General features: G+C 42.0%; 1 protein-coding gene across 3 annotated transcripts in view; it reads left to right on the top strand.

Annotated features, from left to right (window-relative positions):
- FTO (FTO alpha-ketoglutarate dependent dioxygenase) overlaps positions 1-22,712 on the top strand; it is a 381,469-nt gene that overhangs the window by 47,203 nt on the left and 311,554 nt on the right. The window lies entirely within an intron of this gene.

Raw genomic sequence — 22,712 nt, 5'->3', positions numbered from 1 at the left:
GTCGTGATAATGGCGAAACTCTGAATACACTAAAAACCATTGAAGTGTATGCTCCGAATGGATGAATTTTATGTTATGTGAATTATATCTCAATAAAGATATTAAAAGTAATTACACAGTGGATTGCTCCTTTTTTGGTTATGCTGCTGATTATACACCCTCTTACTCAAGTAGCAGTTAGGATTTGAATCGCTTCTATTTTGTCTTCTTGAATAAAAACTTTTTGGAAACAAAATGATTTATATTCAGATCCCCTTTGACCCTATTTTACATGAGTTTATTCCCCTTTGTGTACTGACACATGTGCACAGGGACATAATGCACGAGAATATTCACGGTGGCATTATTTATAGTGGCAAAACATAGGGAACAGTGTCAACTATCCATCAGAAAGGGACATGTTAAAAAAATTCAGGAAGCTGTAGCTGGTGAACTGCTCTGGTACCTTTAAGAAGAGCCAGTTGTACATGTACCAATATGAAACAATCTTCAAGATATTTAAATTAAAAAAGCAGGATGCAGAATACTTGTTACTATTTTATGTAAAATGCTCGCATAAACATAGAGGATCTCTGGAAAGATTCAGGTACAGCCAGTTACCTTTTTAGGAGGGAAAGTTTGGGTAGGTCAAGTAAGAGGAGAGAGCTTTCCACAGGCTTAGACGTTTTTATACGCTTTTTTTTTTTTTGATAGCGGCATTGTTCATAATGGTCCAAAAATGGTAACAATGCAAATGTCCATCCACTGATGAATGGGTAAACCAGGTATATCCATCTATGCATCTAAGTAGAAGAGCTGGGTCAAAGGGGAGTTGGATATAAATCAATTTTGTTTGGGGGAATTTTAACTCAAGAAGATGGTCTTCAAATATTTAAAAAAAATGGTTTTCACTTAAGCTGGTTCCCGTACNCAATTACGTGGTTCCACAGTAATTTTAACACCATCTTCTAACCCAGCTGTGTGGTAGCAGCCTATCTGCAGGGCAGGAATGTGGCTTGCACGGGACAGTATCACATTGCCCACAATTATTTTAATGTCTCCTGTGAAATGATAAATGAAGTTTATAGTTATAATAAAAGTAAACCCATTTCCCCCAAGGTATAAAGTTTGCAAGTAAAATTCACATAGCCAGATGTACTTCTTCTTCTTCTTCGTCTTCTTTTTAAAGAATCCTTCATTGAGGGCTTAAAAAAGAAAAACCCCGGGATAGGTTTCCAATGCGGACATTTATTTCATCAAACCCTGTAAGGATGCATGACGTACGAAATGTTACAAGAGTTATAGTTGTATGAAAATGTTCTGAGATTTATAGCTGCCCGTCTAGGAACTTACCGTTTGGTTGTTGGTGTAACTGAAAAAAAGTCTTCCAAGTTTTGCATCTGGGTGCATGCTTTATGACATTAACTTCGTGTAATTTGCAAAATATCTGCTGGGAATTTTCATGGTCCTAGGAGGTCCCGTAATTCAACTGTAACTCCTGCTTCTTATTATTTGGTGCCACGTTGGTTTGCGTCTCTCCTCATTATTGTAAATCTTCCAGCCTACGCCCCTCGTTCCTCGGTAAGACCACCACCCTGAGAGGTGAGCAGCTCTTGGTCACGGCATTTGACACAGTGCCCACTGCTGTAATTCAGAGGTCTCTTTGAAACAAAGAGCTCACGGGGACTAACTCTCCTTATTTTCTCAGCCAGTAAGTGTGGGGTTGTAGAAGCAACTCCACTTCGGGGCACCTGGGTGGCTTAGTCGGTTAAGCATCCGACTTTCTCTTGGGTCATGATCTCGCGGTTCGTGGGTTCGAGCCCTGCGTCGGGCTCTGGACTGACTGCCAGCTCAGAGCCTGGAGCCTGTTTCAGAGTCTGTGACTCCCTCTCTCTCTGACCCTCCCCTGCTCATGCTGTCTCTCTCTCTCTCTCCTAGAAATAAATAAAACATAAAAAAAAAAAAAAAAGAAGTAACTCCACTTCTCCCTACTAGGAGTCCCAGGCCGTCTTTCAACCTCTAGAGACCTGGCCACTATATTGTCATTGAAAAGAGTCTCCACTTTCTCCCTGTTCCTGCTGCTTGCTACCTCCTGACCCCCAGCCAGCAGCTGCTCCTGATGGCTCATCGTTTGCATGACGGGGCACCTTGCTTTGTGCAATTTTCACTTTGTTTAATTTTTATGTCTTCTGTGTGTTGGCCGTGAACCTGGGTGTGGAAGTGTCTGACTTTAAACCCTGCTGTGAATCTTCCCATAATCCCTCTCAGGTGGGTCCTCCTTAGGAGTTTTAGAGGTTGAGACAGATGATGGTGATGGTGTGATACCACTTACCGTGGGTTTATAGAAGCCCGTCCATTTGTACCGCTTAACCTGTGAAGGACCATATGACTTTTCTGAGCCAGTTTCCCTGAGTACAGCTGAGCCATCATGAGGCCCAGAGAGTTTGCTGGCTTCTTCAGGATTACTCAGCTGTTTAATTTGAGCTGAATCTGCAAGTTAGAATTTCAGACCCGAAGCATTTTCCATAAACGAAACTGGTTTACAGGCTCAAAGATACCTTGAACTTGGGGGGGGTGCTGTCTAGAAATTGCTGGTAAGTCAGGACGCAGAGCACCCATTATAATACCTCAACAGTGAAATATTTGGGGAAAAATATAATGCTTAAGTATTTAAAATTTCATTCCCCTTCATTATAATCAAAGGAAGTAAGAGATCTTGGAAAATATTCCTGATTGTCTTTAGTCTTCCAGGTACTTCTACAGCTTACTGATAGCATGACAATATTGCTGATGGTGATTCTTCCTCTTGATGGTATTGTTCGGTTAGACTGAAGCGACACTTGTCCCGTCCCAATGGCCATGGGCAAGCCAGAGGCCATGTCTTCTTTCCCAGGTAAAAGGGCTGACCTGTAACTGTGGCTAGTTGGCGTGTACAACATGTGTTAGAAGAAGTAATTATTTTTAGCCGACTGACTATGACCAAGATTAATAGCTCTTGAAAGAACTATAATGAAAGACTGCCCCAACTGGCTTCTACATTATTCTTTATTTATCCTGCTCTCATCCCTGTCACCTTTGGGCATCAGCCAAATGTCATTTATGTGAGATTTGCCCCTTGGATGTGAGAGGCTCCTCTTTCTTAATGACGGGAGTGATGGGGCTGCGGGGCTGAGGAACTTGGGTAGTTGACATGACCCAGAGAGTCCCTCCAGGTCTGTGGGAGTCACAGGGACAGGACACTCACTCCCGAGGGAGGAAGAACCTGAGAATATTCAGCTGTCTGATGCAGATCATTGGGGTTTACTTGAGGATGATAGGGAGTAGTTCAAGGGCTCCATTGTTAAGGCTCTCTATTTCTGCAGCTCTTCTGTTTGGAGCATTTGCAAGTTTCCTGTCCTGGAGAAGATTTTTTTGTTTGCTTGTTTTTACTGAAATCATCAACAATTTCCAGTTTTATAAAACTTGGAGATCTCCTCGTGGTAGGGGGTTTGCCTAAACCCCCCAATCCCTGTTGCCACCTCCTGTCACGGATTTTCCAGTGTAATTAGCTACACCCAGAATGCGCGCTGCATTTCCCAGTCTCCTGTGCAGCTTACGTGTGGCCATGTGGCTAATAAGAGTACGTATCCTCTGGTAGTTCCTGAGATGTTTCCTTAAGAGAAAGGTGATGTGTATGCCTTCTGCCCTTTTCTTCCTGGGCCCTCCCTTTCATCTTGCTGCCTGGAATGTCGGTGCTCTATTTGGATCTTGAGAGCATGGGCCAGTCCTCAGGGGTAGCGGAGTGGGTAAGCTGGCAGTGGCTCGAGTCTCTCCAGACAGTATGAGAACTACTACCGCAGTCTGGCCGAGCCTCTGTCATTTTGAATTTTCTGTCACTTGCAAGCCAAACATTACCCTAGGTGATACATGGTTTGTACACATTGCAGGAGAAGAAAATAAATCCTGAGCCCTTGGACCCCTGCTCTTGTTCTAAATCACACTGTCTGGATCGAAAGATTCCTCACTCTTCCCCTCTTTCAATCCTGCCAATTAAAGCAACCTACCAAAAAGATGATGCATTCATTGATTTAAGAACCAAAGACGTGAGAGATACATGAAAGATACACGAGAGGCAGAATAGCCAGTGGGCTGGACTGGGGAATAACTCCTTCAGGGAAATGATCACCAGTCTTAGTGTCCTTCTCTAAGACTTAGGTCAGGGAGTCTTCACTGCTTTCCAGTGTCGGTGGCAGCAACAGCTTCTTTTCTCAGCTTAGTAGAGCAGCCTTAGGGATTCAGCTTCCTCTGCTTTCGTAAGGACCCGGGGAGCTTTTGAATATTTCGGGTTTCAAATGTCAAGCCTTTTCAGGCCTTTCAGTTCCCTTGTATGATGGCTGTTTATATTTTGCCCGATTCTGGTTTTAAGCCGCAAGCTTCGCATGTGGCCACCCTTTCTCTAATATTATCCATATTAGATCAAATGTACTGTATTAGCTACCGCGGGGTTGCCACTTATTATTAACACAACCCTTTTGAAAGAGATGCTGAGACATGTAATTATTTTTCATGACTTTAAAAACTTTAGAAGGAGAAAAGCAGCTATTTGGTTGACTGTTTCATTAGCATTTGTAAAGTGAACCGAGAGAGAGGTTTTCTGTGCCGTGTTTTTCCTTGCTGTTTCTTGCCTTTTAATTTGGAGAATAGCAGGACCTGGTCTTTTGTTCACACACGAAAAAGTCCATTCAGCTGGAAAACAGAACAGTGTGCTCTTTGTGTACTCAGAGCCTTTGAATGCTTGTGGTCACACACTAGTTGCTGTTTAACTACAATAAAATTGTGACCAAAGGAGATAAACATTTAAAGGATAAATGACAGGGCTGTTAATTCAAAAGCAAGTTTTGTAGCATTGTTATTTTTAGCTAATAGGTATATAGCCAGGAGTCATGGGGATGGCTTTTAAGTCTGAAACTGGTGAAATCCTAGTTTCTATCCAGTGGGAAAAAAATGTCACTGGATATTTTTAATGGCTGATCGTCCTGAGTTTAAAAGAGTCACTTGAACATGTCTAAACCGTCTTTAGGAACTTCTAGGAATTTACCTGATGTGTTTGTTAAGCTTGGTTGTGTCATATATATATGTGTGTATGTGCACACTATTGTGTGCGTATTTATTTTATATAATGCCAAGTGCATTATTTAAGAAAAGAGCCTTCAGGGCTTTTATAAGTCTATGAATTCAGAACTTGATCTGTCTTCATGCCTATAAAGCATTATAATCTGCCTGCCCTTTTGTGGAGGAAAAGCATCTTTGAGAATTGCCTTTCCCTATCGGTATATAAATGATCCATCTCTGTTTCTGCCTTTCTCCTGTCTCTTTCTGTCTCTTGCAGCTAAATCTGGGTCTTTGGCATATGACCCTTTGAGAAGAGCTGATTTTGGTTGTAGTGAGGGGTTGGAGTGCTGTTTATTTCCTGAGACATGAAATATACAAGGTCCCGCTGTTGTCGCCTAGTGCTGGGATGTATTTTACCTAATCTTACTCTTCTTTGGATTATTCATCCTTTTTCCAGGCTACCCCACAATAAAATGAATCGAACTGTATTTTACACTTGTCTTTTCCTTTTATGCATTCACATCTCATTATAGCAGGAATCTTAAACTTGGCCCACCTATGGGGGCCAGATAAGGGAAGATGATTAATGAAAGTGGCAACTCTGTCTCAATTGAGGAGAGACCACAGGGACTGGGGGTGCTGGTGGGGAAACAAGCAGTATATACCCTACCTAGAGCAGCCAGCTGTAACCTAGCTTTGGGGTGTCAGTGTGGGCCTGGCATTTGCAGATACTTGGATTCTCTTTTGAAAGAAGCTCAAAACGTGAATTTTTATTTGAAAGCTCTTTATTGTAAAGAGCTGTCTGTGAATTGAATTGTGAAACTTATATGGTCCAGAGGCGCCAGGGTGGCTCGTCGGTTGAGCATCCAGTTCTTGATTTTGGCTCAAGTCATGATCCCGGGGTCATGGAGTCAAGCCCTGCATTGGGCTCCACTCTGAGTGTGGAGCCTGTTTGAGATACTCTCTCTCTCCCTCTGCCCCTCTCCCCAACTTGTATTCTCCCTCTCTTTCTAAAACATAAATAAGAAATTAAAAAAAAAAATAAAACTTATATGGTCCAAATAAACCAAACTTAACTTCCTCAGTCTAGAAGCAGCCTAGGGCCTGCCCTTTGTGATCTCTGTTATTTAGAGTAGTTACATAACTAATGTAACCAGAGAAGGAAATGTGATGATTCCTCTTCAAGGAAGTTGAGCAGCCCAAAGAAGAAAATGCAGGTTGATATTTGGGGATATCTAAAGAAAAGGATAGGCTTCTATCATATCACCCTACAGCCAGGCCCACCAATTGACAAACTCAGTTTCTGTACACACAGCTTCCAATTCCATTTGTATGGTATGGCCTCACTTGAACTTATAATTGATAGGCAAGGATATTCAAACATGGAAGAATGCCTCCAAAATATAGGACAATACAAAGCAAAGAGCAGAAGGAAGGGAATACAGAGAAACAGTATGATGTAGAGAGTAGATGCCAAAACTTCACAACAAATTATAATATTCTTTGGTGAGAAAAGATACTACATGAAACAGGAACAAGAAGTTTATAAAAAGGAACACTCATACTGTTAATTCTGTTGTGATGATGTATTGTGGTGATATTTTTAAAGAAAGACCTTTAAAGAAAGGTCATCTTATATATTGGAGGCACATACCAAAGAACTTTAGTGGAAAGATTATGATGCCTGAGGTTTGCTTTGAAGTAGTTTAGGAAAAATGGTAGGATGGGAGAAGCAGATGAGCTAAGATGACTAAAATGTTGATAATTGTTGAGGCCGTGTAATGGGTATATGAGGGCTTACTCCACAGTTCTCTCTACCGTGTGTTTAGAATTTCCCACTGTAAAGTATTAAAAAAAAAAAAAAGGAACATTTAGAGAGCAAGAAAGAACTCTCAGAAATTCAAAATATGGTAGCAAAAGTCAAAACTTCAATAGGAGGTTACAAAGCAAGTAGAACAAAAAAGTAACCCAATGGAAAAGAGGAGAGGAAGGGTATGAAAATAGAGGATCAGTCCCAGGGGTCTAGTATCTAACTCTCGAAGTTGTAGAATGAGAACCAAAATGTCAGAAGAGAAGAGAAGAAATGATCAAGGAAATAATACAGGGTAATTTCCTTGATCTAAAAGACCATGAATGATTTTTGAAATCAGAAGGGTCCACTGAGTGCCCAGCACAAGGGATGAAAACAAACCACTCAGTCCTTCATCCTGAATTTATGGAACCGTAGAGAGCAAAAGAAGGTCCTCATACAGACATGCAGCCCTTACTTCTGTTCTCAGCTGGCTTGGGTCCTCTAGGGTCTGGACTTCTGTGGGTCTACTGCTTTCAGACAATAAACCCTTTCCTTCCTTGGTCAGGGTTGTGCTGGTTGCCTGGCTCTTGGGATTGAGGGAAGGAAATGAGGTCTAAATCCTATTCATAGACTTCTGACCAGGCTGCCTGTTTTCACCTCTTCTTCTGAAATGCACTCACCTCCAGAGGTACCTGGTTCCCATAATTCCTGAACCTTCCTGGAGGTGGTGGCAAAAATCAGCTCGCTATTTACTGGTCTTCTTATTTCCCCCACTCCCTGCCCTACCCATAGGCTTCACCTTTTCCTATTCTGTTGCACTAGCCTTCCCCTTCTACCTTCTAGAATGTGGGGTTGACCTTTTTCATCCGCTGGTATCTTCTCTCTCATTCTCTTGGTTTTTGGAGGGAGCTAAGTGTATGTTTTATATCTGCCATGTTTAAATGAAAGGTAATTTGTTGTGTTAATCATTAGTTTGGGTATCAGAGTTTCTTTTCCCAAGATTTATTTGGAAATCAGAATAAGAAAGCAAAATTTAATATGTAGAGTATAATTTCTTCCTTGACATCTTCCTGGACTAATGTTCCTCAGATATATTTGTTCTACCTTTGCTGAAATACTGTGGCCCTCCAGAATTTTCTGCTCAGTTTAGCAATGAATTCTATACCATTTTGGGTCTTATTCTGAGCATTCAACATGTGCTTCATCACCCAACTAGATTTTGTAGCTTGTGAACATAGAGTGATGTATTAATCTGCTTATGTATTCCCTACGGCTCCTGATAAATCTGAATTCAATAAATACTCGCTGATTATAGTGTACTACTCAAATTTTTATTACTTTGCTTTTGTATGTGTTACATGTATTTCTGTTTCAGTGTCCTCAGAGCTTTACTGCTCAGAGATCAGTAGGAAGGAATAAGTATAATGAGTAGACTTTGGGAGCAATATTGTTAGGTAAAAAAAAATGTCATTGGTGTACAGCTTCAAAAGTATTTTACTGAAATTGTAAATCCTCAGTTGTGTTTAGAAAGAGGAGAAATGGAGACTGACTAATCCTATCAAGGAAGGGGGGAAATCTGGGACTTGATTTCTGAATTTGGACTTGTGTAGATGGCCTGTTTCACGGTGTGTTTGCTTCATGACTGTTCCCCGGAACCGAGTACTTACGTTTATTTCAAGTTCTTTGCCTCTTAGCCCAGGATAGCTTCTGTTGTTCAGAGTATGCCACTTCAGTGTAAGCAACAACACTGTCACTTTCTCTAAAGCCACCTTCTTTATTAAAGAAACCCTTTAATAGTTTCACATATTCTGTAGTTATGCATTTCTTGAGTGCTTACCGACCCCAGCAGTGTTTAATAAATTATTGAACTTTGAGGAAGCTTTGAGAAGCAAGGGCTTTATGTGACTGAGCAGCAGACATGAAAAAACGCTATCCTCCAGAGTATCTAACAGACAGAAATAGAGGCTTGATCAGACAATATAAGCACCGAGTGAATGATGGTAATACCATGAAATATTTACATCCGTAGAGCATGCAAGGGTGGGGAGGAGAGAGCGCAGGTTTTTATCGTTTTGGGTTGAACCTGACGCCACACAACGCACCATTCTGTGATCTTAAAAGCAAAACAGAAAGAAACTAAAAAAAGAGAGGAAGGAAGGAAGAAAGGAGAAGGGATATAAAGAAGGGAAAGAAGAGTATTGATTTGGTGATATTTTGTTGTTTGCCGGAGCTTTTCACAAAAGCGAGCTTCCTTTTGTAGACGGTAACCTTACTAAGAGCCAAGTTTTAATCAGTCCTTAAAAGAGAGTAAAAAGTCCTGGTTTCTTGCCACTACAAGAGTTTAATTTAATCGATAGCTCATGATTTAACATGCCTTGAAAGCCCTTATTTTATTATCTGTAAAAACAGAGGCTTGAATAGCAGAAGAACCAAATAGCCTGATATGTTCTTACTTTCAAACACAATATGCAATTTATTTATTTTTTCATGCTGTGCCATTTTAAATTGACTTGTGGTGAATTTATTTAATAATGACCCACAGAGAAAATTAATATAATGGAAGAAGTGTCTGGATTACTTAGGAAAGATCTGGAAGATATTTATGTGAGCTGATGCATTTAGAGAATTTCTAATATCTTCCAGGATAGAAAGGGCTAAAATGAACATGTCAGACCAATTTGTTTTGCCCTTCTACATGGAATTTTGTATGTAAATTTTTCTTTTCGAAATAAACCTTTTGAGGTTTCGTGGTGTTATGTAGTGTTTTTGAAAATATTTATTGTTATGATGAATAAAGTTTGACAAGAAATAATTTGATTTATTAAATTTAATTTTACCTGTGATTTATGTAAAAATCTCACAGATTGTGTTGGGGAGGTGTTTTAACGTATGTTTTTGCTTTTGCTTTTTACTGGTAGTAGAAAGAATAGCATTGTGGATTAATAAGGAAGCTCAGATTGACCATGGACTTGGCCTTTCAAGGGGATCATTTGGCTCTGTGGGCTTTGGTGTCTGTCATGAACTCTCTGGATGCTTGGTATGTGTTATGCTGAACTAGGTTATTTATTCCCCTGATCACATTGACCTAAACTGATAATTTTCTGTCACCTATGAAATCAAGGTAGTAATGTTGGAAGGGTAACTTTGGTGAGAGACTCCTTTGCATCTGTAATATTTTGCCTGTAGATTATAGGAAAGGGGACTTTTTTTAATGTTTATTTTTGAGAGAGAGGGAGCGCGTGCACAAGCAGGGGAGGGGCAGAGAGAAGGGGACAGAGGATCGAAGGGGGTTCTGTGCTGACAGCAGCTCAGGGGCTTGAACTCGTAGAGCATGGGATCATGGCTTAACTGACTGAGCCACCCAGGCGCCCCATAGGTAAGGGAACTTGTAAAGGAGTTTACTGTTTGTAAGGTAGGAACCCACTGCATACCAAGTTTATGGTCTAAGGACCCGGTATCGGTGAAATATGATATGGATCTCTCTGTGAAGGTATGTGTATATCCCCAAATCGAAACAGGAGAAGGAAGATAATGCTGGCATATTTCTTTTGTTGTTGCTAAATGAACAACAAGACTTGGAAAGAATTGGGATTTTTGAGTTTGAATGCTGTAGATTTAAGTCGTGCCTCTGCCACTTCCTGGCTTGACTTCTGGCAAGTCATGGACCTAAGACTAAACTTTCTCACCTCTAAAAATGGGGCTAAGTATAATTTACTTCTTAGTAAAAAACAAAAACCTTTGAGCATTCAGCAAAATACTCAGCATGTGGGAGATATTGATAAGTATTAACTCTTTCCCCCTTCATCACATCACTTAGACCGAAAAGGTTTTATCTAGGATGTGAAACTTATAGCAGCTCTTGATGGATGGAGTGAGGGAGGCAGTGAACCAGAAGGGCACTTCAGGCCCCTGGACAACTACCAGTGGGGCTGGTGAGGGGTGTGTGTGCGCGCGCATGCGCGTGTGCGTGCTGTGATGGATACAGCAAGGAAGGATTGAATCCGCTGATTGGTAGAGCCAATGTGACAGCAGTGATCAGAGACCTCCTATGAACTTCTGCCACCATTACTGCTGCCTCACATTGGGAGTGGAGATAATGCAGAGCTGAGAATTTATTTCTTCTTATCGTCTTCTTGAACAGCACAGTTTTCAAATGGCAAACATTAGAAATGTTTGATCCCGTATAGGGCAGTTCAGAGGCTTCTCTGTTCTTCAGTTTGGTCTCTGACCATAAGACGTTGAGAGAGATACTTTTAGCCTGACTGGGGTCAGTAACAGGTTTCCAGGTGCTCCGGGGTATTCATTCAGCGGGTGTTAACTGAGGCCTATTATGTGCTCAGTGCTGAACTATACTCTGGGGATTTCGTGGTGACAGACAGACCAGAGTCCCTCGTCTCACGGAGGTTAACATTCTCTCAACGGCAGGAAATAAGTAAACAGTGTTAAAGATGATAAATACAGAAGACCCTGTCTAATAGTGGTGGCCTAGTTTGCAGTGATAATGACCGAGGGGAGGGGCTGGTGTAGATGGAGTGCTCAGAGGTGGCTTTCCATGTGCGATCCCAGGGGTAACGAGGAGATTCATTCCAGCCCGGGGGACAAGGCTCCCAGGTGCTGATAAGCTTTGCGTGTAGGAGGAAGAGAGAAGGTCAATGGGCAGAACGTAGAAGGAGAGAAAAGGGAGGCAGAAGGAGGCCAGATCATGTTAGCGCCTTTTAGGCTGTGGTAAAGGGTCCGGTTTTATTCCAAGCCTGATGAGAACCCATGAAAGGGTTTTAGGATGAAGGGTGTATATAGAGTGGCCGTGTTGGATTTGCATTTTGGAAAGCTCACTCTGGCTGCTGTGTGGGAATATTGGAGGGTCAGAGCACAAGGGGTTGGGGGAACCATCTGGAAGAGAGAGATGCTCAGGGCTTGGTCCAGGAGGTGATTATGGAGGTGGAGAGAAGGGGAGGGGTTCTAGCTGTATTTTGGAGGCAGAGCAGACAGGGTTTGAGAGAGTTTTGAAAGGACAGGGAAGTCAGGGATGACTTGCGTGACCCATTGGATTGTGACCGCGTACAGAGACCAGGAGGCTGAGGGGGGAGGGGAGCAGGTGCGGGTGTGAACTCAAGTGTTCTCCTTTGGACATTCACACACCGGTCTGGCGTCCGAGGGGCTGCCACGGGGCTGTGGGGCAGGAAGACTCTGGACCTCCGGGCTGGACATCTAACTTTGGAGAGTCATGGCCATGGAGCTGGTGGGTTGAAGCCTCGGAGCTCCTGTCTTGACACTTTGCTATTTGTAGTATATTTTCCGGCCACAGCTTTTCTGAGCTAAAGTGCGATCCCTTCGCCTCTCTTATGATTTCTGGGTTGCTGCGCCAGACTGTCTCCAAGCCCCACACAGCGAGTTCCTCGCAGGCAGAAACAGAAGATGACACACACCATGAGCCAGATTTTCCATGACAGACTTGTAAGGAACAAGCTAATCTCATTGTTCCTCCTGCTATTTAAAATAAAGGTAATATTGATTTTATAGTAGCAGTTCAGGTCCTAAGGCGTGATATTGATTAAGCGTCTGACGAGAATTTGCAGGGTAGCCTTCTAGACCTGAAGCTACAGGGCATACCCCCACTGGGTCAGGCCTCTGCGCTGACCTGCGCTGTTGTAAGCAGTGTTTTGCTTAGGAATTCTTGACCCTGTTTAGTCTAGGCACTGTCCAGAAGCATTTATTTTACCTGATAGATGGCTCAATCCAGCCCATTCCCTTAATCTGACCTTAAACATGGGAACCCTTTTGTTCTCGGTAAATACGAAGACTAATTTTGACACTGTTTAGAAGTATTTTCTTAATCAGTAGCAATGGATTTCGTGTTGAACCTTTAAATGTGAAACTTCAATTAAAAGGCTATGATCTGACTTTCCTCCCCCCGCTGCCAGTGCTACTTTGGAGCAAGGCTCACTTTATGGATTTTTTTTTTTTTTTTTAAACAGGAAGGTACCTCTTTTAAAGGTGCCATTATTAAGCCCATGGGACTCCTCAATTTTAATGTTGCATCCAGGAAAGTAATTTCCTTGTGGTTATTGTGATATGAAGTGTTCAATATAACTCCATTTACAGGTTAGGTTTTACACTGTTTACAAGTCAGGGTCTGAGGATATTTCGAACAATTTAATAACAATCAAGGGATAAATTGTTTATTGGCCTAAAGTATATAAAGAATCCCCAGACATCATCTGAAAATAACAGTTTCATAGAAGAAGTTTTGACTTTCGACTGTAATAAGACTCATATATCCACCCTCCACCCAGCCCCCGAACGCCATGCCGAAATTTTGGCTGGGTTGTTCACGGGGTTGATTTGAGGTTAAATGAGTTAATGTAGGTTAAGGCACTTAGTATAGTGGTTCATACCTAATGCTCAACTGATGTTATTGTTAGCTGCTCTGGGAATGATATTAACTCTTCTATTGTATTAGCTCCTAACTCCTTTTCTGCCAGCCACGTACCCAGCACCGGCCTAGGCACGTAGTATGTTTAGTTAAATTCTCAGTGACTGATACACGTCTCCACACCTCCAACATTTGGGGGCTCCTTCCACACTGGCAGTATCATAGTCAGTTTTATGTCTTTTCTAAAATGCTCTAAGTACATGACATCCTTTGATCCTTCACATGGTTAGTCTCTGAACAGGCTGCATGAATTTTGACCATTTCCGTATCTGCCTGTCTTCTCTGTTAGCCGCCAGATAGAGCTCAAGTTTTAAATTCTTTGCATTTAGAAGAGATAATAAATGTTAACATGCCTAGTACTGTACCAGGCGCGGGTAAATGCCATTTGACTAGATAGGTAAATGCCATTTGATCCAAGAGCATAACTGCTGGACATTTCTACCTTTGTGGAGACAATGCTGAGACATGGGGTTGTGGCTGCCTTTTAGGGAGAAGGGGAAACGGTTATTTCCTCAGCTAGAAGATGATAGCAGGGGGATCTTGTGCTTTTCTGAGATTCTCTGATCGTTGCACAGAGGGTCAGTTCTGTGTCGTAGAACCTTGATGGAATGGATAGGCAGCTTTGGAAACGGAGAAATGGCCTGTTTGGCTCAGGAGCAGAGTCATTTTGGGAGTGGTTTATGAGTCATCCGAAATATGCATTTAATCTAGACTTGTGGCCTGCTGGTGAGGCCGCTGCTTTTTTTATGATCGCGGATGTCTTGTCCATGTCAAAACTTGCCCTGTTTCTCTGTTTACTTTGAACCAGGAAGATGGTCATGACCACATTTAGAATTCCTCCTCCACTGTGTGTTTGGTCACACCACCCCTGGCTACCACCAGTACAGGACTGTTTATTTTGGATGTTCTTTTCTGATGTTCAGCTAATTTAACCCACAACGAAGTTAATCCTTGCTTCTTTGGAAAAGTACAGATTTACTCATTAGCTGCTTTCAGAGACATTTGCATTTTCATGAAAGTGAGTCTGTAATTCCACTGACTTTTGGACCCATCTACCCGCATATGCAGCGGATGCCTTGTGAGTCAGGATTAGGGAGAGCATCAAATCATAACTGCCCTGAGTTATCTGAACTCCTCTTTAAGGTTAATACTGAACACGTATGTGACAAACACAGGCAAGTATTCTATTTGGTCCATGTACCTTGCCCTCTTGTGAATGAAAGGGAAGAACTTGGGAATTCGCGTCGATACCTCTTTCCTTATATGTATAGCTCACTGACGAAAAAGCACGGAGGCCACATCCGTACGGCTTGGACTTGAGTCCTGGGTCTGCCACTGACTAGTTGTGTAACCTTGGGCAGCTTACCTAATTTCTCTTCACCCCAGTTTCATGATCTGCCAAGTGAAGATACAGATAGGAACTAACACTGAGAGTTATGAGAACAAATGAATTAATTTATGTAAAGCATTTAGAGCCGATGTAGTAAACAACTAGTGACTAACTAGGAACTAAATAACTAGCAACTGCTCTACAGTGTTAGCTGTTGTTTTTATTATGTATTAGTGATTGCACAGATCAAAAGGTGAAGGTGTAAGTCATCAGTCAGAGCCGTTTATCTGTGACATACTAAAGGTATTGTGTCTAGCCCTTTGGGTTTACATTAGGTAGGGTAGGTTACTGCTCTAAAAAAAAATCGTATCAAACTCCTGTGGCTTTGAACATAGTAATGTTCAAGTTCAGTGTTCAAGTAAAGTTCTGTGTTCATATAATGGCTTGAACATAGTGAACGTTTGTTCCTTGCGTATGAAACAGTAAGAAGTATGTAAGCAGGTTGGTGGGATGGTTCCTCCATGCATTCATGTAGGGTTGTGCTCGAAGGAGGTTCTAGCATCTTCAATACATTGCTTGTAAGGTCACCTTAGGTTACCTCCATCCCGGCCAGCCAGAAGGGGAAAGGAGCACGCAGAAGTGTATTTAGGGGTTCTTTGTGGACTGGAGCTTGAAGAGGCACTTATCACCCCGGTCCACATTCCAGTGGCTAGAACTCAGCAGCTACCGGGCTCGGCCACAGTTTGTCAGGGGTCTGTACAAATGTATGAGCCCTGAAAAAAAATGTCTTGACTCCAAAACCAAACAGAACATTGCAGAATTGAAATGAATAAATACTGAATTAAATGTTTAGAAAATGTACTCGTCTCCCAGCTCTGTAATTTGTTACGTTTAGTATTATTCTTACACGTGAACATGTAAGTTAGGTGCTCCGACTTCTCCAGAATTTCCAGGTCCCCCCAGTGATTACTGGGAAATTACAGTCAATCACAGATGAGGATGAGTTTCTCAAAGCCAAATGCATTCCAGTGCCAAATTATACAAATCCACTCAAAGTTTTCTGTTGCAGGGAGACTTTTTAATGGGATGTGCGTTCAGTTGAATGTTCACTTTGATGTTGAGTGGGGCCTTCAAAAGTAGCCATGATCCTGGCTTACAAAAGTCTTAAAACAGCTCTGTTATTGAGTAGGTGCAGACGCATTTTGGTTGCTTTGAAAAGGTACGTGGTGGGAGACACAGTTTGCATTTTGAGCTCAGATGTCCCCCCCCCCCCCTTAGGGTCCTCTTTTTATCTCCTTCTCTCTTAGTTTCTTGTGGAATATTTGCTGCTACGATATCTAAGAACATAAATCAGCTACGTTCTTGGGTTTGCAGATACTGAGAGGAAACGTGCCCTCTCTTTTTGCCTGTCATGTTTGAAGCCTAGGGTTTGATTGATCTTCCTTCTGAGTTGCCCTTGGCCTCTTGGACCATGGTTTCCTCTTCCAGAATTCTCCTAAAGTGAGATATTCTGAATGGGCGTTTGGGAAATGTACTTTCAGAAACTTCTTTTTATGATGGGTCTTGTCAGGGGTTATTTAATTACAAAAGCCTTTGGGTCTTCTGGGTTTTTTTTTGGCTGGCCCTGCCATCTGGAATTTGATTTGTTGATCACACAAGCAGAGTGTCCAGAATAGCTCTGCCGGGACTTCGATGTAGTTTGGGGCTCTGGTATAGCCTCTCTTGTAAAGGATAGGCCAAATAAGAAATTTGGTAATTGCTTTCGCTCCAGCACTGCAGGGGTCCTTGAAAGTGGAGAGTGGGGAACCTCCAGAGTGGTCCTCTGCACCCCTGTATGTGGCCACTTCCTCCTTCTGGTTGCTCAGGCTGAAAATCTTAGACACATCCTTGACTTTTCCTCTCATATTCCACATCTCACCTACTAGCGAATTCTGGTCCCTCTATCTTCAAAATATATATTGAATCCAGCTGCTTCTTATAACCCCCTACTTCTACCATTCTTCTTGCAGCTGCTAGCATCTCTCTCCTGGATCATGGCAGTTTCTACTTCACTAGCCTCCCTATTTTTCTTTCCTTGCCTTTTTCCATATGCAGCAACCGAAGTGCATCTTAAAAAATTCAGATCATGCCACTCCTCTGCTCAAATGCTCTTACGGCTCCTCGAAACGTTAGACATAGTTACCCTATAATCCAGCAGTTCGACTCCCAGTTATCCAGGACAAATGAGAACATATGCTCAAAGAAACCTTGTACGTAAATGTTTGTAACAGCATTATTCATAATAGCCCATAAGTGGATACAAACTACATGTTCATCAGATGATAAACACAGGATCCAATTGCGATATATCCATACAGTGGCATATTATTGGGCAAGAAAAAGATGAAGTGGTGATGCACGTTGCAACATGGATACATTTTGAAAACACTTTGCTAAGTCAAAGAGGCTCGTGACAAAAGGCTGTGTATTGTGTGATTGCATATCCAGAATAAGCAAACCCCTAGAGGTAGAAAGCACATGAGTGGTTGCCAGCAGCTAGGGAGAGTAGGGTGTCGAGTGACTGCCACTGGGTGCGGGGTTTCCTTTTTGGTGGAGTGAAAGTGTTCTGAAATTAAGTGATGGGCATGATCATACAACTCTGAATATACATTCTGAATCCTGTACTTTAAGAGGGTAAATTGTATGTTATGTGAATTGTATCTCAATAAAGCTGTTATTAGAGAAAAACCCCCCAGCCGTCTGGCTTTCAATCTGATCTGTTCCCCAACATCTTCTCTGACTTCCCCTCCTGCCATATTCCTGCTTTCTCACCCACCCAAATTGGCCTCCATTCTCTTCCGTAAACAAGGCAAGTGCTTCCTGCCTCAGTGCCTTTGTACTTGCTGTTCTCCTTTCTTAGAACTGTTTTTCACCCCAGATGCCTGCCAGGCTGGTTCCCTCGCCTCCTCTGGATCTTTTGAAACATAGGAGGGTTTCTCTGATTGCCCCAAAATAGCACTCTTCATCTCCTTGCCTGTTGGTGTCCTGTGTTCCCTTGGCCCTGTCTTATTTTCCTCTGTGTCACTTCCCATCATCCGATATAGATCTTCTTGTTTGTTTTTTGTCTGTCTTCTTTGATGAGGATGTGAATTCCAGGAGGTGACTTTGCTTTTGTTCATTATGGTATCTGCAGCAATGTAGGCCAGATCTCTTTTCACCATACCATGAGCATGAGAAAGACATGGGTTTCTGTGGCCTTGGTGCCGTGTGGGGAATACAGCGACTTTGTGTGGAATGTTCAGTGTACCTATCTGATGCAGTGTTGGCAACCAGCAGTCTGGAAACAGTCCCTGTGGGAGAGAGAATTTTGGTTCAAAGGTTGGAATGGAACTTCTCAAGTTTCCTACTTTTCTAACCATTTGCATTATGCTAATATGTCATGTACAGTGTGCTGCTTTTCCTGTATGCCTCATGGATTCAAAGCTTTTAGTTCTATTTAGTCTTTAGTCTTTTTTAAAAATTTAATTTATTCATTTATTTAAGTAATCTCTGTGTTCAACATGGGGCTCGAACTCATGACCCCAAGATCAAGAGTCAGGTGTTCTTCTTCTGATGGAGCCAGCCATGTGCCCTCAGTTCTCTTTAGTCTTAATTTACCACCCCTCCGCCATCTTTTCCTCCCTTGGACGTTCTTAAAGTTTAATCTTGAAGAAGTTTTGTGCCGGAAGATAGCTGGCAGCATAAAATACATTTCTGGAAAGCAACTAATCAGTTTGGCCTTTGATTTGGTTTTAGTGGGCCTTGTGTTGAGTCACCCCGGCTCTTTAGTTAGGAATGCTCATAGATCTGTATGCCTTAAAAAGCAAGTACTTGGTTTGAGGAGCCGTCAAAATGCCATTTCTTCTGTTTCCTTTTCCTGCCTCCAAGCTTCCGTTAAAGATGCCGTCAGTTGCCCTACGTCTGTGAGTGAAAATGTGTATGTCACTAGGTGGCACTGAAGTATCACAGTGGAGCCCGAGAGCCCTTCTGTTGTCTGTCTCCAGCTGGCTGGTTGCTAGGTGTCAGGGAAATTGTTTTATTGGTAAAGGGCATAGTGTAATATATTCCTCTCCACCCTAGGCGGCTATTTAATGCCCCAAAACATGCCCCTTTTGTGGCCATGGCCTGTTAACTATGCTTATTTGGTGTAATAATTAGCAGGATTTCTCACTAACAGAGGTACTTACCAACACCTCACATCTTCACTGTGCTTTCGTACGTGATGGATCGTACATTCTGTGGAAAAAGTTGGGAAGGTCAAAGCTTAACCTCTGTCCAGCAGGGCTCCTTTCTGCACATTGGTTCGGAATAGGTTTATATTAACTCACTTTTGAGCTTCTTCAAACCACAGTTGTGAGTAGTGTAAACATATTTGAGCTTTTATGTAATGGCCCCGTGAAGGTTTGTAAACACAACACTGTTAATTTTCCAACTCTTAGAATGACGGGGAAATACATGAATAGCTGCCCCAATAATTGGGTGACACTTGCTCCTTGGACTATGTGTGTTGGAAGCCAGTCCCCAGGACGGTGGGCCCGCCGCAGGCACCGCATTCTGGGTTAAAATTGGAGAAGAAAATGACACATGGAATTTTAATTTTTTCCATGGTTGTAAGTTCGGCCCCACTTAATTCTTTGTGGTTTTACAAGCCCTCTTAAGCTCCTAATATTTCTGCACCAACAATTTTAACATTTACTTTAGAACATGGTTGGAGTTAACTGACAGGAGACCAAACGGGAAAATAGGTTTAAAGCAGGAAATACTTGAGTCGGACCACTAACTTACCCTCTGTGACCTTAGGCAAATTGTTTACCTTCTCCGCGCTTTGGTTCTCTCGTTTCTTAAAATCCACTCTGATACCCACCCTTTTGGTGTGCGATGCCAGGGAAAATGAAGTGAGGACTCTTCAGAATACCTTTGTTCATATTCAAAGCCCCAGATAAATGACAGATGTTGTTATAATTACGTAAGAAAGCTAAAAGAATTTTTCTTTGTTGATTCCACGAGTGGTGGAAATTTTAGGGAATGGATTAACAAAGTTTGGGGTCGCTGACTGCTGCATCTGTGAAGGTAATACCTGTTTTTTTCTGTGCTCCGCCCTGGCTTTGTTTCCAAGTTTTCTGTCCCTTCTTCGTCGCTGTGTACAAGTTGTTTCACTTGGTTGGCCTGCCTTTATTTAAACCCTCTTAGGGTGGCCTGGGTGGCCTCAGTTGGTTAAGTGTCCGACTTCGGCTCAGGTCATGATCTCACAGTTCATGGGTTCAAGCCCTGCCTCTGGCTCTGTGCTGACAGCTCAAAGCCTGGAGCCTGCTTCGGATTCTGTATCTTCCTCTCTCTCTGCCCGTCCCCTGCTCGTGCTCTGTCTCTCTCTGTCTCTTTGTCTCTCTCTCTCTCTCTCAAATATAAATAAACATTAAAAAAAAAATAAACCCTCTTATATGTCTGGATTTAGTTGCAGGAAACAGAAACTATGTAAGACAGGGAAATAGATTCTCACAAAGCCGTTGGGAGAAATGAGCTCGACACGGAGCCTCTAGATGTGGGCTCGGAAGCAGTGGTGCGGACTGCCTTGCCAAGTTGGCTAGTTACCTGTCACCTCCAAGAAGACCAGGAACCAGGAAGCCTTTACTAGAACTATTGCTTTTTTAAGAATGTAGCACGGTAGCCGCAGTCGGGAGAACAGGAAAGTACCACCATTGCAACCTGCATTTGATAACCTCAAAGCCGACGGCCAGATCCTTGGGGGATCATCGCAGAATCTCCACTGTTGCCACGACTATGTTGCCTACCGAAAGGGTTTAAACAGCAAGAAGTGGTCTCCGTTTTATTTCTGACTTTTAAATCTCACATGTGGCCATTTAACTGGCAGAACCGATTTCTCACCCAGAGCCCTAACTGCAGAGGGGTCTGGGAAATGTAGTTTTTAACTTTCCATCTTCGGCCGCGATTGGAAGGATGCTGAGTTCCAGTCCATCACGCCCACCCCTTACCCTCGGTGTGTGTAAAATCACATATCTGTCTCCAATTGAGTATTTTATTTATTGGCCAGCACTGCCAGCAAGCTTAGTAGGCCCTCTGTAGGTGTGTTGTTAATGACCTTGACTTCTTCTACGTCTTGTTCCACTTTTTTTTTTTAAACAGTTTTGGCACCATATTAAATTCCAGATCTACTGGTGTAGCTCTTGATTCTTTTTCATTTTCATCGCCGTCTTCTGGTTCAGGCCCCGCTCAGGGAACAGACTCTCGCTTTCTAATAATCTCATGTGGGCTCTTGATCCCTAGTCCTGGTTTCTTTTTTAACGCAGCCATATTATTAACAGATTAGTATTTAAAAAACAAAACAACAAATTAAGTAGCGTACTTCCATTCTGTTCCCATCCTTCTCAAAAGCCTTTGTTGGCTCCTCGTTACATTGAGGATAGAATTCAAATTGCTTAGCTTGACTTTGAGGCCCTTCCATAACCAGGGTACAATCTATCATTCTGGCGTTATCTTTCATTTTCCCTCTGCGGAGGCTGATTTTTAGCCAAAAGGTCTAATCACAGATGTCTGGGAGTGTCTTGTCCTTTACTGGTTTTTCAGCTTTGCTCCCCTGTGTTTAATTTTCGACTTTATTCCCATTTCTTCGTGCCCTTGGTCACGTTGGTACATAGTTATTTTCTCCATTCTTCACACTTCTATAGCACTGTTTACTCGGCCATTTTTTTTTTTTATTACCTGTATTGTTAGTTTTCCTTTTATGACTATATATCCTCTTTTTTTTCCACGTAGACAGTCTAAATATTTGTTATGGATTGACTGACCTGTTGATTCTTCATGGTTTAGACATTGACTTGCTTGGGAAAAAAGGGGGGAATGTTGGGAGGGTGAGGGTGGGTTGAAGCAACACCCCAGCTGTGTGATTTTGTCCTTTTGATTTCTCGTGAAGGGACAAACTAACTATTTGCTTCAAGCAAGCTAACGCTATGTTTTGTGGATTTTAGCGTTTGAAAAGGGTCCTTGGCTGGAAAGCTTTGGAGTTGATCTTGTCCCTGTTTGCCAGGCTGGATGAGCTCCATGTCTATACCACTACATTGCCGTTTGCTTAAGCGCGGGTTGTGAAATAGCAATGGAATTTGTCTGTGGTTTCTTGCCAGAGAGGAGGAGGAAGAAAGGATTCTGAGTAAATCAGACATGCAAATTAGCCAGGCCCCCGGGCCTTAAGTAATTGACACAATAGAACCCAAAGAAATTCAGTTTGTCTTCTTTCTGCTTTTGGTTTGTGCAGGGTGTGTGTGAGAAAGGTAGCTATTATAAATTTCCTTTAATCTGAAATTCTAGCCGTTTTGGCTTCAGGATTCTTTTATACTTACATCGCTAAAAATTAATGAGGACCCCAAAGAGCTTTTGTTTTTATGGGCTGTATCCGCTAATATTTACCATTAATTAATTTACCGTTAATTAATATTTAGGAACTAAGATGAGGAATTTAAGAATATTCGTTAGTTTGTTTAAAAATAGCAAAAAATGTCCACCACCTGTTAACGTAAATAATTTTTTAATGAAAAATAACTTTCCAGTACAAAAATATTAACAAGAGAGGCATTGTTTTTACATTTTTGCAAATCTCTTTACTGGTTAGGTTAATAGAAGTTGGCTTTTCATACCTACTTTTGCATTCAGTTGTTGGACCATGTTGGTTTGGTTGAAATATATGAACAAAATTCAGCCTAACACAGACAATAATAGAAAAAGAGACTATTTTAATTGCTTCTTTGGCTTTTGAATATGGATATTCATCTCTGATGTTACACCAAAATTCAACAGGTCGTACTTTCTTAAAGGGTAGTTGCAGTGTAGAATCTTAAGCCATATCGATTATCTTTTCCTACTCCGTTATATTATTATCTATTGATTTGGTTTGCTCTCTGAGTGGATCTCCTACTCATGCATGATTTTATACCAGGCTTTTGTTGTTTGGAAAATTATTGGTTCACTGAGCTATGCAGACCTTCTAAATGTTGACGTTTCATTATACAGTGGTCAAAAATCACATTCATTAATATCATCACTGATGTTATCAGAAAAGT

Source organism: Crocuta crocuta, unplaced genomic scaffold, assembly GCF_008692635.1.
Source record: "Crocuta crocuta isolate KB4526 unplaced genomic scaffold, BGI_CrCroc_1.0 scaffold124, whole genome shotgun sequence".
NCBI classification, from domain to species: domain Eukaryota; kingdom Metazoa; phylum Chordata; class Mammalia; order Carnivora; family Hyaenidae; genus Crocuta; species Crocuta crocuta.
The sequence above is the reverse complement of the archived record's forward strand: the minus strand, read 5'-3'. Positions and strand labels throughout refer to the sequence as shown.